This window comes from Urocitellus parryii, chromosome 1, assembly GCF_045843805.1.
Source record: "Urocitellus parryii isolate mUroPar1 chromosome 1, mUroPar1.hap1, whole genome shotgun sequence".
In the NCBI taxonomy this organism is placed as follows: Eukaryota; Metazoa; Chordata; class Mammalia; order Rodentia; family Sciuridae; genus Urocitellus; species Urocitellus parryii.
In genome coordinates, this window is record NC_135531.1 from 178,283,748 (window position 1) to 178,300,471 (window position 16,724).

A 16,724-nucleotide genomic window follows, 5' to 3' on the forward strand; every position below is an offset into this window, starting at 1 on the left:
TTTATCTCTGAAACATTCTAAATTTCAAAACTATTTTCTGAAAAATAAAAGTGCTAGATTATTTATTTATTTATTTATTTTTTATTGGTTGTTCACAACATTACAAAGCTCTTGACATATCATATTTCATACATTAGATTGAAGTGGGTTATGAACTCCCAATTTTACCCCAAATGCAGATTGCAGAATCACGTCGGTTACACATCCACAATTTTACATAATGCCCAATTAGTAATTGTTGTATTCTGCTACCTTTCCTATCTCCTACTATCCCCCCTTCCCTCCCCTCCCATCTTCTCTCTCTACCCCATCTACTGTAATTCATTTCTCTCCTTGTTTATTTTCCCATTCCCCTCACAACCTCTTATATGTAATTTTGTATAGCAATGAGGGTCTCCCTTCATTTCCATGCAATTTCCCTTTTCTCTCCCTTTCCCTCCCATCTCATGTCTCTGTTTAATGTTAATCTTTTCTTCCTGCTCTTCCTCCCTGCTCTGTTCATAGTTGCTCTCATTATATCAAAGAAGACATTTGGTATTTGTTTTTTAGGGATTGACTAGCTTCACTAAGCATAATCTGCTCTAGTGCCATCCATTTCCCTGCAAATTCTATGATTTTGTCATTTTTTATTGCTGCATAGTACTCCATTGTGTATAGATGCCACAATCTTTTTTATCCATTCATCTATTGAAGGGCATCTGGGTTGGTTCCACAGTCTAGCTATTGTGAATTGTGCTGCTCTGAACATCGATGTGGCAGCATCCCTGTAGCATGCTCTTTTAAGGTCTTCAGGGAATAGTCTGAGAAGGGCAATAGCAGGGTCAAATGGTGGTTCCATTCCCAGCTTTCCCAGGAATCTCCAAACTGCTTTCCAAATTGGCCGCACCAATTTGCAGTCCCACCAAGTGCTAGATTATTTATGAAAATAACATGTGCTTAGGAAATCAAAGAAGAGAAAGACTGTCATGGTCATAGGAAATCAGGAAAATCTTCAAAGTAGAAATGGGGCTTTAAGTTGGGCCTCATCAAACCAAAGATTGGAGAAAGAGCCTTTCTAGTTCTTAGGATATCTTAGAGCAGAACTTAAAATGCAGGTCAAAAGACTATTCTAGCTCAGGATGACATTTTCACTGATTTCTGAGTACCAAGAAAAATAAAGAGCAAGTAATGTATATATTCAAGGATCAAGTTAAACCAACATAAGGGCTGTCTTATCTTGTGAGATAGTATCCTTCTTTGTTATTTTTTTAATTAAAATATCCTATTATAAATTGATGGTGAGTGGTAGTGATAATGTTCTTTATTTTGTGAAATAATGACATCAAACTAGCCTTCCATGATTCTTTCTCCACCTCCACCACCAGTCCTTTGACATTTTCTGGCCAATGAAATGCAAAGATCTGGGTACCACCCATTAAGTGTACATTCTGATATGGGGCCTCTACACTTGCCCATGTAGGCCAAGTAGGTCAAGTGGTTTTAGGAATTTATTTTCCTGTTCTAGTGATATTGTCATGGTCATAAATGCTGATAAGGCTTAGCTCATATTGACAGAGGTAAGCTTAACATGCTGAATGAGGAACATGCCCCAGATTTCAGCAATCCAGGTCTCAGTGTCCTAGAAAAACAACATCAGCTTTGTAGACTTTAACTTTGTAGACTTTTACTTTGAACTGCGTGCCACGTTGACAGCAGAACAGCTGTTTACCAATGCCCTTGCTTTGTATTGATTAAATAAAGGAACTTCAGATTTTTACTTTGGTACAGGTATGTTGAGTTCTTTTCTCAGAAGCCAGTCTTGGGTCTGTAATGTTCTGCTTGACTCCTGGACCAGGGGTGGTACCCATACTCTGAGCCACGATGTAAACCTTTACCTCCCTCAGGAGAAAACAGTGTGGGGACACAGTGCTTTAGCACAAAACTTCTTAGCTTTCTTTTTCCAAACTCACTCTTGTAACTTCTGGCCCTTTATGAATAAGTGTAAGGAAAATTTGACCAGTGGTCCTGTGCAAATAGATTATGAACTTTCTGTATTTTAACTGGAAAATTTTGTTTATGTTTGTGCATGATGATCTTTGAGTTGACAGGGAAAAATATTTTTGAATCACAAACTCTGATTTCATCTTTTTCAATCCCAAGATGAAGGAAACGAAGGCACAGACTGGGTAGTGACTGGCTCAAGGTCACCTGGCTGGTTAGCTCAAGTGCGAGCCCTTGAAGTTGATCTAGTGTTCTCTCTCCCACCTCCCTCCCACACCCCATTGGAATTGAAATCATCGCAATAGCCACTGCCAAGTACTTAACGATGGGTATTTGATAGTGGTCCTTTAAGTCTGTACCAGGGTGGTTTTCAGTTTTTCACTTCATCAGCACAGGAAGGCAAGGACATCGCACGGACTAATATTTCATGCTTAGCTCTGGATTCCCTTGGTTTTATATTTCTGACTCTTCCCTCCGTTTCTTGTAGGGCTCTATGATTTAATTTAATTTCAGCTTATGGCTGGCTTTGGTACCCAGAGGAGTGGTAATTTGTCCTTTAAATTATTCACCCAGGGGAGTCGATGTTCTTAGAAAACGAGGAGGGAGAACCTGTAAGCTTCGTCCCAGCAGAGGGATACATGACACACGCTGATGCCTCACTCACTCCTTCTTTTTTCACGATACCTTATCTCCCATGTTCAGCCCTGGTTCCTATAATACCTTGTATTTCTGCAGAGCTTTTCACATTAACAAATAAAGCAATTGACAGAGTATTTACACACTGACTAGCAACTAATTATACACCTGCAAGCACTGCAATCATTCTGGACAAGCAACATTCCTCTACATTAGCTTCTTTACAGGAAGGTGTCTTAGAGTTGTTTGCAAAGAGAAATCTGGGCAACAGTCATTCTTGGCTCTGACATTCAATTGTTTAATGTAAGTACACTGTATATTACCTAGAATGCATCTCTGGGCTTTCTTATCTGGCTAGGGAAAGAAAGTTTACAAAAGAAGAGAATGAATGAATGAATGTCTATGATGACTCTAGTAGTAGATCTTACTAAAATTGTTGATAAAACCGGGCAAAAGCATATGCAACAACTCCCAGGGAACACATGGTATTATAAAATCCACTTGTCAGGCTGTTGGTTATGTTTTATGCAGAACTGAAGTACAGAATGAGGAGGCTGTTGCAGTTTCCAGCTAAAAGGATAAGAGGTGAATAATTTTAAGGGCTACCATTTACTGTGTACTAAATTCTTTACATATATTCTTCACTTAATTCTGCTGTCAGCCCCATTTATCACATAAAATTCACTGATGTTCAAAGAGATAATATAATGTTCTCAAGATTACACAGATAGAGAGTAAGAACTAAAACTCTGGTTGATCTGACCTTTAAGCACACCACTATACCTTCCTCAAGAAAGGTGACAAGTAGGGCTGAGGGTGTTGCTCAGTGGCAGAGCACTTGCCTAGCAAGAGCAAGGCCTTGGTTCAATTCCCAGCACACACACACACACACACACACACGAATGAAAGAAAGAAAAAGAAAAAAGTGACATGCATTAAGATGTAAATATCGTGTGTGTGTGTGTGTGTGTGTGTGTGTGTGTGTGTTATGCAGACAGAAGAAGAAAAGGATTGGTAGCATTCCACTTAGAGAGATATTAAGACAAGGAATTAACTATTTTCAAAGTTAATTTTTTTTTTGGCAAACAGCAGGATAGAAGCAATGGAGGACTCCCAATAAACCAAAATGGGTTCAAAGGATGTTACTTGATGAACTCCAACAGAAAATAGACAAGCAATTATGTTTAAAGATAAAAGAGAAACCAGGTCTGTTTGAATATTAGATACCAATGTTCAGAATAAAGTGAACTATATGTAAAATGCAGAGTCAGCTAAAGGCAGTCTACACTGCTATGGAGCATGAAGAACAAGTAACTGTCACCTTTACTGCATGGTGCCTGGGCTCTGTTAATCCTAGCATGGTGTTTTAAAAAACATGTCTGCAAAATCTCTGACTCTCCTTTCATTGAGGGGTGGCATCAATATCCTCTCTCTGAAGCTGGGCCAATGTAGTAGGGTCAGGGAGGCTGTGTGACTTATGAGGTGATTCAGTGGCTCTCTGGTTTGATACATGCATTGGATAACTGGAATACCTGGTGAGAATATCAGACTGAAGAGTATCTATGCAAAGTGAAGAGCCTATTCTGAGTGGGGCAGTTACTCTTACACTGTTACAGTGTAAGAAGGACGAGGCCTAAGGGGTGAACGAAGAGTGGTGGAGGAAGTCAGTGACAAATTCTGACTGGAAACAGGTCAGCCTGTACAGTATCAGCATTCACAGCCACTCTTTGAATTGCAAATGCAAGTGACTCAGGACTGATGTGGTGAGTCACACAAGATACATTTTCTTTGTGTGTGGTGCAGAAATGTTCTGAAGGTCAAGGGGCCTGAAAGTCCCAGGCACTTATAATGTTGAAAGATAAGAGGAGGTTAAGTAGAACTACTTAACCATTTAGATTCCTATGTTCTCTCCAGATAAAGATGGTCAGGTAGAGAAAGGCACTGCCAACACTGATTTTTAAAAATAATGTAGGCACCCTGCTTCCTGGCTATCAGGAAGGGAGAAGCTTTCCTCTGTCCTTCTGCCATGATGCTTCACCTCATCTCGGGCACAGAGCAATGGAGTCAGCTAACTATGGATTGAACCTCTGAATCCATGAGCCCCAAATAAACTTTTCCTCCTTTAAAAAAATAAGTAAAAATAAGATTGATAAAGAAGCTATAAGAAAGCACTGCTGTTCACAATGGAATACATGTTGTAACCTAGATGAGGCATGTGTCTTAACTACAAGATAAGATATAAGAACTCCTGTCAATATTTTTTGAAGAATCCTGGGAATTTGCGAAGGCCAAAAAAAATGGGCAAATATCTCATTCTCAAAACAGAGGTAAATTCTATGAGCTCTAGGTAGGCAGGATTTCTATCTGGGGTGTCTTATAGAACAAAACACTAAAGAGATGATTTGCAAGACTTTGGAAAAGAAGCAGATGAAGATGAAGTGGTGAGACTGAATTTCTATATGAACTTTTCAATCTCTAATGACATAACTCTGAATGGAAACTGGACACATAGAATAGCTGTCAGTGAAAAGCTCCTTCTGGTGAATGGCTTTTTTGTCATCTGAAAGATAGGCCGCCAGAGTCCACCACAGTCCTCCGAGACTGGCCCTGAAGTATCTGAAAAGTCTATTAGGGATTTGGAATAAGCACATGGGCATGCAGGATTCACAAAGCTGAGAGGGTTCACCAGCATGCTGAATGGTGGAATTCATACCACAAATATCTTGAGAGGTAGTAACTGTGCACTTGTTTCAACAAGACGAAATTCACCAGGGAAACTATCAACCTACTCTTGTTTGACACCCACCCTCCATCCCCAATGGAGAAAAATTCCAAACGCTCAAAAAATTTATCCCACCAATAAAATAAACAGGTGAAAAATGTGGTTTGTGCACATGGAAAGGATTTAAGGGCTGTCTAAATTTAACAGCTCAATACAACTTAACAGTGTGATATGGCTGCCCAAAAGGTTACTGCAATGGGGCATTGGGTAAAAAGAGGTGTCCAGGAGAGGGTGTGATGAGGAAGCACTGGCATTTGCTCTGGAAGTGATCCTGTTGGGGGGACATTGACAGACCAAACATGGTAAGGGGATAGAGAAATCATCATATGGAAAATGATTTTAAAAAAGAAAACTTAGTATATTTAACCGGTATAAGAGTCCATGGGGACCAGAGCAATTAGGCAGACGAAAGAAATTAAAGGCATAAAAATAGGAAAAGAAGAACTTAAATTATCACTATTTGCAGATGATATGATTCTATACCTAGCAGACCCAAAAGGGTCCACAAAGAAGCTATTAGAGCTAATAAATGAATTCAGCAAAGTGGCAGGATATAAGATCAACACGCATAAATCAAAGGCATTCCTGTATATCAGCGACAAATCCTCTGAAAAGGAAATGAGGACAACTACTCCATTCACAATATCCCCCCAAAAAATAAAATACTTGGGAATCAACCTAACAAAAGAGGTGAAAGATTTATACAATGAAAATTACAGAACCCTAAAGAAAGACATAGAAGAAGACCTTAGAAGATGGAAAAATATACCCTGCTCATGGATAGGCAGAACTAACATCATCAAAATGGCGATATTACCAAAAGTCCTCTATAAGTTCAATGCAATGCCAATCAAAATCCCAACAGCATATCTTGTAGAAATCGATAAAAGAATCATGAAATTCATATGGAATAATAAAAGACCCAGAATAGCAAAAACAATACTAAGCAGGAAGTGTGAATCAGGCGGTATAGCGATACCAGACTTCAAACTATACTACAGAGCAATAGTAACAAAAACAGCATGGTACTGGTACCAAAACAGGCGGGTGGACCAATGGTACAGAATAGAGGACACAGTAACCAATCCACAAAACTACAACTATCTTATTTTTGATAAAGGGGCTAAAAGCATGCAATGGAGGAAGGATAGCATCTTCAACAAATGGTGCTGGGAAAACTGGAAATCCATTTGCACCAAAATGAATCTGAATCCCTATCTCTCGCCGTGCACAAAAGTTAACTCAAAATGGATCAAGGAGCTTGATATTAAATCAGAGACATGGCATCTGATAGAAGAAAAAGTTGGTTATGATCTACACGCTGTGGGATCGGGCTCCAAATTCCTCAATAGGACACCCATAGCGCTAGAGTTAACAAATAGAATCAACAAATGGGACTTACTTAAACTAAAAAGTTTTTTCTCAGCAAATGAAACAATAAGAGAGGTAAATAGGGAGCCTACATCCTGGGAACAAATCTTTACTCCACACACTTCAGATAGAGCCCTAATAACCAGAATATACAAAGAACTCAAAAAATTAGACAATAAGATAACAAATAACCCAATCAATAAATGGGCCAAGGACCTGAACAGACACTTCTCAGAGGAGGACATACAATCAATCAACAAGTACATGAAAAAATGCTCACCATCGTTAGCAGTCAGAGAAATGCAAATCAAAACTACCCTAAGATACCATCTCACTCCAGTAAGACTGGCAGCCATTAGGAAGTCAAACAACAATAAGTGCTGGAGAGGATGCGGGGAAAAGGGCACTCTTGTTCATTGCTGGTGGGACTGCAAATTGGTGCAGCCAATTTGGAAAGCAGTATGGAGATTTCTTGGAAAGCTGGGAATGGAACCACCATTTGACCCAGCTATTCCCCTTCTCGGTCTATTCCCTAAAGCCCTAACAAGAGCATGCTACAGGGACACTGCTACATCGATGTTCATAGCAGCTCAATTCACGATAGCAAGACTGTGGAACCAGCCTAGATGCCCTTCAATAGATGAATGGATAAAAAAAATGTGGCATTTATATACTATGGAGTATTATTCTGCATTAAAAAATGACAAAATCATAGAATTTGGAGGGAAATGGATGGCATTAGAGCAGATTATGCTAAGTGAAGCTAGTCAATCTTTAAAAAACAAATACCAAATGACTCCTTTGATATAAGGGGAGTAAACAAGGACAGGGTAGGGACGAAGAGCTTGAGAAGAAGATTTACATTAAACAGGGATGAGAGGTGGGAGGGAAAGGGAGTGAGAAGGGAAATTGCATGGAAATGGAAGGCGATCCTCAGGGATATACAAAATGTCATACAAGAGGAAAGGAGGGGTAAGACAAGATAATACAAATGGAAGAAATGATTTACAGTAGAAGGGGTAGAGAGAGAAAAGGGGAGGGGAGGGGAGGGGAGGGGAGGGGGGATAGTAGAGAATAGGACAGACATCAGAATACATCAGACACTAGAAAGGCAATATGTCAATCAATGGAAGGGAAACTGATGTGATACAGCAATTTGTATACGGGGTAAAAGGGGGAGTTCATAATCCACGTGAATCAAACCGTGTAATATGATGTATTAAGAACTATGTAATGTTATGAACGACCAATAAAAAAAAAAAAGAGTCCATGGGGAGAGTGGAGCAGGAGGAATACCTAATGATTTAAGTTGTTGGATGGAATGGAGTGGGGATGAGTGGAAGCCATGAAGAAACTAAGGGAAATCTCTTATATCTGGAACTGTGCAAAGATGAAAACATGTTTCTCAAGAGGTGAGGAGCCTCCATTCCTGAGCGCATTCAACAAAATAGGAAGGCCGTTTGTAAAGGGTAATAACAGAGTGATTAAAAATAATACCCAGAAAACTATGACCTTTTATCATATTTATGGCTTAAAATAGGAAGCACTTCAATGATGAGGAAATGGAAGATCAGAGATGTCCAGTAACTTTCCCAAGATCACCCAGATGATAGTACAGAGCAGAGACCTGAACCTGGACCTGCCTGGTTCTAAGTTATGCACATGCTCTTCCATGATCCCAGCCTTCTTCAGATAAAACTGGGCTCTTATTTCCAGGAAAGGACACTGTATCCTTCCTTAAAGTAATAGAGGGAGGAGCAAAGGGATATGTTATACCTAGAGTGTCTGATAAATCATCTGATATCAAGCATCACCATTAATCTCTAGGCCCTTGGTGAACCACTGGTACCATTTCTCAGTCTGGAATGCTTTCTCTAATGATGGCTTTATCATAGTTCAATACTAAAACTAACTTTAGAAATCTAGGTCATGCTTCTGGAAAGTTGAAATTCTTTTCATCTTTAATGATGTTAAAGCATCAGTTCCTAGACTTTAAAAAGGCAATGCTTTACTATAAGGCTGCAGCCACATCAGTATTTACAGCAGTATAGATCACAATAGATACAGAACCAGCCCAGGTGCCCGCCAACAGATGAGTGCACTAAGAAAATGTGGTAGATATGCACAATGTAGTTCTATTCAGCCATAAAAAAGAATGAAATTATGTCATTGGCTGGTAAATGGATGGAACTGGAGAACACCATTCTAAAAAAAATAAGCCAGGCTCAGAAAATCAAGAGTTGAATATTTCTCTCATATGTGAAAGTTAGAACAAAAGAAAGGGAAAGAAGTGAGGGGTGAGTAGATATTGTAAAAATAGAAAATTAGTAGAACAGAAGAAAGAGATTGAGGGGCAGGGAGAAGAGACAGGAGAGGGAAGAAAATGCACGATGAATTTGACAAAATTATGCTATGTGCATATATAAATACACCACAGTGAATTCCACCTTCATGTGTACCAATAAAGTACCAGTGAAAATAATAAATAAATAAATGAGTGGAAGGAATATCCATAAAGGAAGGAGGATAGGAGGAAGGAAGAGAGAAGGAAAAGGGGGCACTGGGGACTGAAATGGAGTAAATTATATCCCACACATGTATGATTATGTCAAAACAATTTTCGTGACTATAATGCACTAATAAAATTTTACAAAGCAATGCTCTTCAAATCCTAAGAGAATTAAATTTAAAATAATTTCATATAACTTCTCTGGTCAATTCTTTTGGTAGTTTCTGGTTTGGATAACTTTGAATCCAAGAATATATCTAAATTCAAGTCATTGAGTTTTTAGGATGTATTTTATGTCTATTACATTACCTGGCTTTATACATAATTTGGGGAAGTTTAACAATTGGATCATTTGTACCGTCTGTCTGTTATTAAACAAAATCCTCTGCATTTGTCAATCAATAGATATACAAATTCTTATAAAATTGGCAGGAAATTCTCTGTTACTTCCATCAGTCTCTTATTAAAACAAAGTATACTTTTAGACAACTATGCATTTGGCTTCTGTTCATTTACAGGTGAGAACACACACTCTGCCTTTCGGAGACTGAAAGCTATATAAACATCATGTGTGTGAATTCATTTGGAATGAAGGAGTGTCCCAGAGCCCAACAACAGCCTGGTGAAAGAGCAGGAGAGGAATCGCTCAGAGAACACCTTGCTATCCTTTTGACCTCTAGTTGTATGGACTCTTGTGATAATTAATAGCTTGTGTTGCTTCTCTTTTCTAGGTCTCTACCATTGCCTCTCTGACAAATAGTTTATAGTCTATAATCTTCCCTGTTGCCTTCTCACTCGGATGCTTTATACCCCGGTGACTATGTGAGAGTTGTGTTTTGCATTTGCTTGCTCATCCACGGTGACCTCGTTTGGGCTTTGTTTAGTTTATTTGTTGCCAGATAATACATACAAGCCTTACAGGGACCATTTGACTTTATTTATTGACTTCCAGTTGACATTTCTTCCTAACAGAACTGTCCAAAAATACCCCAAAGGGCTACATCACTAAAGACGAAATGCCTTTCTCATTGCCCTTTTCTTTCTGAGCTTTAGAAGTTCAAAACCTCTCACCCTGCAACTCTTGCACTTAGCTACATGATATTTTTTTCCTGTAACCAGAATTCATCTTAATGCCAGACTGAGGCAACACAACCATGAGAATTTAGGTGCATTTGCCTGATTGTGAACAGATCAATTTATAAGCAACTCTGTTCTGCAGTGGGGGACGGGGGCCCTTCCAATCCTGGCTTATTTGAATGTGATATACAGTTTACCACCAATTAAAATAAAGCTAAGGTCAGTAATTGAAGAAAACATCTAATGTGTTTATAGGCTTATCCAAGAAGATAGGCATCCCTATGATGAAATCATCTCATATCTATAACTCCTACAGAATAACAGATGACCTCTGTGTATTTTTACTATAGTTACGAAATGAATAAATTTCACTTACATTGAATATACTGAGAAAATACATAGATGCTTTATCTAAAAATTCACAAAGAACTATTTATTAGCTTCTCAGAATAGGTTAAAATAATGAAGTAAAATTTTCTTTTATATAATTTAAAAGAATGTGGGTTGGGAGTATAGCTTAGTGGTAGAGTACTTGCCTAGCATGCATGAGGTCTTGGGTTCAATTCCCAGCACTGCAAAAAACATAAGAAAATATTTAAAGCATGGTCTTTAGATCAAGATGAAGTCTATTTTTTTAAGTTCTGAATTAGGAATCAGAGTATCTGATATCTATTTCAACCCAAGTAGCGATAAACCTTAAGTAAGTCCTTTCTCTCTCTGAGCCTTCCCCTGTCTACCTCACAGCACTGTTAGAGGATGTAATAAGCTTGTCTACTTAAAGTAAAAAGCCTAGGGGTTGGGGATATAGCTTAGTTGGTACAGTGCTTGCCTTGCAGGTACAAAGCCCTGGGTCCAATCCCTGGCATCACACACACACACACACACACACACACACACACACACACACCAAAAAAAAAAAAAGCCTTCACCCTTCATTTCCTTACAGCATGAAGCACATACAATACCTGTGACTAGTTACTCCCCCCACTTCCACCCCCTGCAATTAAGTAGTGTGTTCATCAAGTCTGTGTGAATGTTGCCATGCATGTCGCCATGCATGTCACTGTAATTACAAAATTTATAAATTGATGAAATAAAAATATGAATAGTTTTTTGTTCCTATGACAAATGAATTAAACACTGTAGGAATATGATGAAGGTATTATTTTCAGATATATTAGATATGGGTTTAGATATTGGTAAAGGACTTGAAACAAACGTTTAGAAAGGTCCAGTTTGCCAGCAAAAAATTGGACCCCATCAGTCTAATATCACTTGAAACAAGATTAGACATGAAGTTTTGGGATGTACTGAGGTGAAGTCAATTTGGGATGCAAATTTGCCTGTAGGCCAGCTTGTAGCTATATTTTTCCAGGTACTTATTTTCTATTTTTAAACTTCCTGGGTGGATAGGGCAAAGTTGTACTTCTGAGATAACCCTTATGCTGAAGGTGCTGTCCTTTGGGGTCCTACCTTTCAAGTTTGAGGCATCTGACTTCCAAATTAAGCAGGCTCTGAGGTTTCACATTTTTTCTCATCTGAAAAGTCTGTAGAAACAGAATTTCCATTTTCCCAAATCAGCTCGTACTTTCAGTTCAATAGTAGCTTCCTCACTGTGCTGACTTCTCTGGGGTACCACTTTCCTGTAGATTGGGCCTCTTTATCTTTTCAGCGCTTTGATGCTGTTAAGACAATACTTAAAATACATTTCAACAAACACTTTTGTTTTCAGCGGGAGAGTTGGCACCACAGCCCGACCAATGTTATATGCTATAGCTTTTCTGGAGGCCACCTGCTCTTGATTCTTGCTGAGAAACCAAATTGCCTTTTGAAATTGGTGTGTCCCTCTTGAAGGGGCTAGTACCAGTCTGAAAGTTTAAGATGGCATAACTCACTTTTTTCTAAATCTAAATCCATTGGGCCCTTTGACTGCATAATTCTATCTTCATCAGGCTAAAAAAAGCTTATACATTTTAGGTTGACAGGTAGCTGATAGGTGATGATTTTATATTGACTCTACTTTTTTATTGTTTTCTACCTTGTCAGTATTTTGAGAGGGCTAAATTTATGTAAATCATCTAATCCAGTGGAACTTTCTGTGAGGACAAAAATGTTCTATAAACTGCCCATAGGTGACTACTGCACTCTTAGTATATGGCTAGTGTAACCTAGAAATTGAATTTTTAACTTACTTTATGATAAATCATTTAATAGTGGCTAGTCAGATGATGCACATTCTCAGATTAAGTTGCTTTATCATACTTCAGGATAACTATTCACTACATAAGAACCTATATTTTTTATATAACCAATAGTTACAACAATGCAGTTGTTGGATTGTAAAAAAAGACTACATACTCAGCAACTTAGTGAGGCCATGATCAACTTAGCGAGATCCTGTCTCAAAATAAAAAGGGCAGTAAATGTGGCTCAGTGACTAAGCATCCCTGGGGTTCAATCCCTGGCACACACATGCACACACACACACACACACACACACACACAAAAAGAACGAATGAATGAACAAACTACATAAAAATAGTTTTGTGACTACAGTATTTTCTACAGAATCTGTACATAGATCATGAAACCAAAATAGGAGAAACTACTATTAGTTTAAAACAGATAAATAAGTACAACAAAATATTAATTCAACAAATATTTATTGAGGCCATATTCTGATCTGGGCACTATACAAGACTCTGAAAATAGTCTCATAATCCTGATGATTCTTTTACTCTCTATGCACATGAGGATTGGTGGATGAGAGATGATCCCATGAATGGCTTTCACTATAAAATGCAAATTCATTATTTCAACTTCTTCTAGATATATTTACTTGACAATATATAATCAGAGTCAACTATTAGTCTTGTGGAATGTTTTGAAGTTGAGAAAAAGACAAATATTCCATGGGTGAAATGGTGTACTGGCATCTTAAAGAATCTCAGAATTCCCATACGGAAAACATGTATTTAACATTTTTTAATCCATGCTCTCCAAAAATGAGCACAGAATTCTATATTTTATCCCCCACAAAATGCCTACTGACATTAATTCTATGGAAGATGTTTCAGAAATTAGAGATTTATCCTAAGGAATTTTAGTAGGCAAAGAAATCTAACGACACTGGATTATCTAGAATACTGTTTCCCAAAGAGGCATTTGCAGATTGTTAGGCAGCATGAATATATTCTCAGTAGTCCACATTTCTTTAGAGAATTTTGAAGTGATGTGTTTCAAATTATATAACCTTAAGACATTAATAGAAGCACATTTTGAACCATGTTGAACACATTCTAACAGGATATTGCCACATGATTTCTCTTAAGATTGACCTGCAATTGTCTTAGGTTGTTTTCTTTCTTTCTTTTTTTTTAAAACAAAACAGAAGTGAACTAAAATTATGTGCTCAAGATGAAGGCCAAGGGTTTAACAGAGAAAGGTTTAACAGAGAAATGTGGAAAGAGAATCCAGCCATTACATTACATAGAGTATTAAAATCATGTTTTATCTTGAAATAATTCTGTTCTGTAGCAATTGTTTCAATATTTATGTCATGCATCAATTTCAAGAAGATATCTTTTACATTACCATAATTTTAAGCTAAACTATTTTATGCTTTTGCAAATGCATTGGTTTTATAGATGCATAGGAGTTTCAGCCTAAAAATTATCTATATGGTTTTAAGTTTAGGACATTGTAACCATTGTAGGTAATATTGTGATCAAAATAATTTAAGTCAAAACTAGAGGTACATAAAAATTACTTGTGTGGAAACACTATTCTAAGATGTATTTCTTTTACATTTCTGAATGCATCATATAGCATTCTTCTTAAATATTTAGCCAATATTTAAAATTGGTTTGCATTCCATGGCTATGTATCATCTGTTACATTTGCTATGAGGCCAGGCAAAGTCTGGAAAGTATTAAAAATTCATCATGGATATGAATCATAAGTGGACTGTGTTCAATATCACTGCAGATAAATAATAGCTTTATTGACATATTCAAGTATGGCAATGTCAGAATTTTTTCCTTCCCCAATCTCTATTATCTTTTCTAAAAAATGTCAGACATGGCATATTCAACTACCTCCTAAAACAATGTAATTCCAGTTGTTCATTTCTAGGTCCATTTGCTCACTCGACCTCCAGTTGCACACTGTCATTGCCTACTAGATATTTCTACCTGAATTTCAAAATATTTCAAACTCATCCAACCCCAAATTCAATTCTTGCATTCTTATTCTAGACCAATGGTGCCACATGAACTTGATTTCTCAAACTCAAAACATCTCCATTTCTATCTTTTTATCACCCTCACATCAGTGGTCAGCAAGTCCTGCCAATTCTCTTTGTGACCTCTGCCATTGCCTCAGTTCAGGCTTGCAACATCTCATAGCTGACAATTGCGATATCTGCCTACCTAGATTCCCTCCCATTAGGTACCTTCCAGACAAATCTAGCTTAAAACAGCAGAACATATATGATTTCATGAAAAGTTTTCAGTGAACTTGTCTATTTACATGGGCTGGCTTGGTTTATTGAGACTTCTGCCTTATTACTTTATGACTGTGAATCCTGAAGGTAAGAGCTCAATCTTGTTCATCTTTCTGTCTCAGTGTTGAACAGTTTTTAGCATGAAATTGCTTTCTATATACTACTGAATGTGGACAGGGAACTAATGAGTGGCTAAGAACACAGGCTTCAGGATCAATCAGATCTAGGTTGAGTTTCTCTTCCTCTACCCTTAGTTGCTAAGTGACTGTGGACAAAGTAATGTTAATCCAGCGATTCTCAGCTCTTCACTACGTTATGATTACTTTCAGATTACATTAGGATTGCACAATGAGTCTTAAAAGGCCTCCTCTTTAGCCCAATTTAATCAGAATATAAGAGGGTGGTGTTCAGACACTAAAATTTTTAATAGATCTACAGATGATCCTAATATACAGCCAAGACTGTGAATAACAACTCTTAGCCTTAATTTCTCATCTACTATTTGGTATCTATTTCAAAAGAGTTTTGAGCATATGAGGTGAATTAGCACAGTGCCTGGCATACGATAAGTGGTCAATCATGATGTTAATACACAATCGAGTTTTTATTTTTTTTTAAATTTATTTATTTTTTTTTTTAAAGAGAGTGAGAGAGGAGAGAGAGAGAGATATTTTTTTTTTAATATTTATTTTTCAGTTCTCGGCGGACACAACATCTTTGTTGGTATGTGGTGCTGAGGATCGAACCCGGGTCGCACGCATGACAGGCGAGCGCGCTACCGCTTGAGCCACATCCCCAGCCCAACAATTGAGTTTTTAATCTTCTTCCTTCTCAATGGCTACTCTTCCCCTCCAGTGACTCTGCTTTCCTTTCGATTCCTGGAGTATACGAAGTTTCCACATTTGTGCCTTCACACTTGCTCTTCATCCTGCTCTGGCATATCCCTCTTAATCTTCAAGTCACATTCCAGGCATTTCCTTAATGCACCACTGCAATATGGAGATGGTTCATCTTCATAGCACTTGTCTCATTTGTAAGCACATGTTAATTTAACATTGACTTACTAGACTATAAGCAAGATGCCTGACCTGTTTTGCTTTCTTCCTATGGTCCAGTGCCTGGTAACTGTGAGGTGCTCAGGTCACATGTGTTGGCGGGATGAGTGGATTAACAAATGACCCATTTTATAATCTCAAAGAGGCAAAATTCCTTTTTGTGTGTGTGTCCCTCAGAAAAATGTATCTGTATTAGTCTGTTTTGTGTGTTATAATGAACTATTTGAGGCTGAATACTTTTTACAGAAAAGAGGTTTAATTAGCTTACAGTTTGGGGGCTGAAAGTTCAATATCAAGGAGCCTTATTGGTTCAGCCTCTAGTGGGGGCCTTCAGCTTACATGAGAACATGGTAGGAGCATCATGGTGGAGGCATTGCAAGAAGGAAAGATCACACAACAAGACAAAGACTTAGAAACCAGGGAGGGGCCAGGGTCACTCTTTTTATAACAATCTGATTTCTGAAAAATTAATCCCTTTCTACTAGATCTCAACCACCCTGACCAGCAGCAGCATCCCTTCATGAGGAGAAAGCTCCCATGACCTAATTATTTTCCAATAGGCCTCATCTTATATAAGTTTCTACCACCTCAACATCACCATACTGAGGCCAACCTTCCAGAACATGAACCTTTGTGGGACAAACCACATTTAAACCTCAGCAGTATTCCTTATCAAAACACCAGAAAGAAAGAAAAAATCAACCAACCAAACAACAACAACAACAAAAAACCAGAGTGGTCTCTAGTATTTTGAATTTCAGCTATTGAGCAGGAAAACTGCCTACATTTCTTTTCCTGAATTTTTGAATG

General features: G+C 38.0%; 1 protein-coding gene across 1 annotated transcript in view; it reads left to right on the plus strand.

Moving 5' to 3' along the window:
- Positions 1 to 14,910: 14,910 nt before the first annotated feature.
- Insig2 (insulin induced gene 2) overlaps positions 14,911 to 16,724 on the plus strand; it is a 30,821-nt gene continuing 29,007 nt past the window's right edge. Inside the window, exon 1 of the mRNA XM_077802269.1 lies at positions 14,911 to 14,946. The gene's annotated coding sequence lies outside the window, so the exon portion shown is untranslated. The remainder of the gene's footprint in view (positions 14,947 to 16,724) is intronic.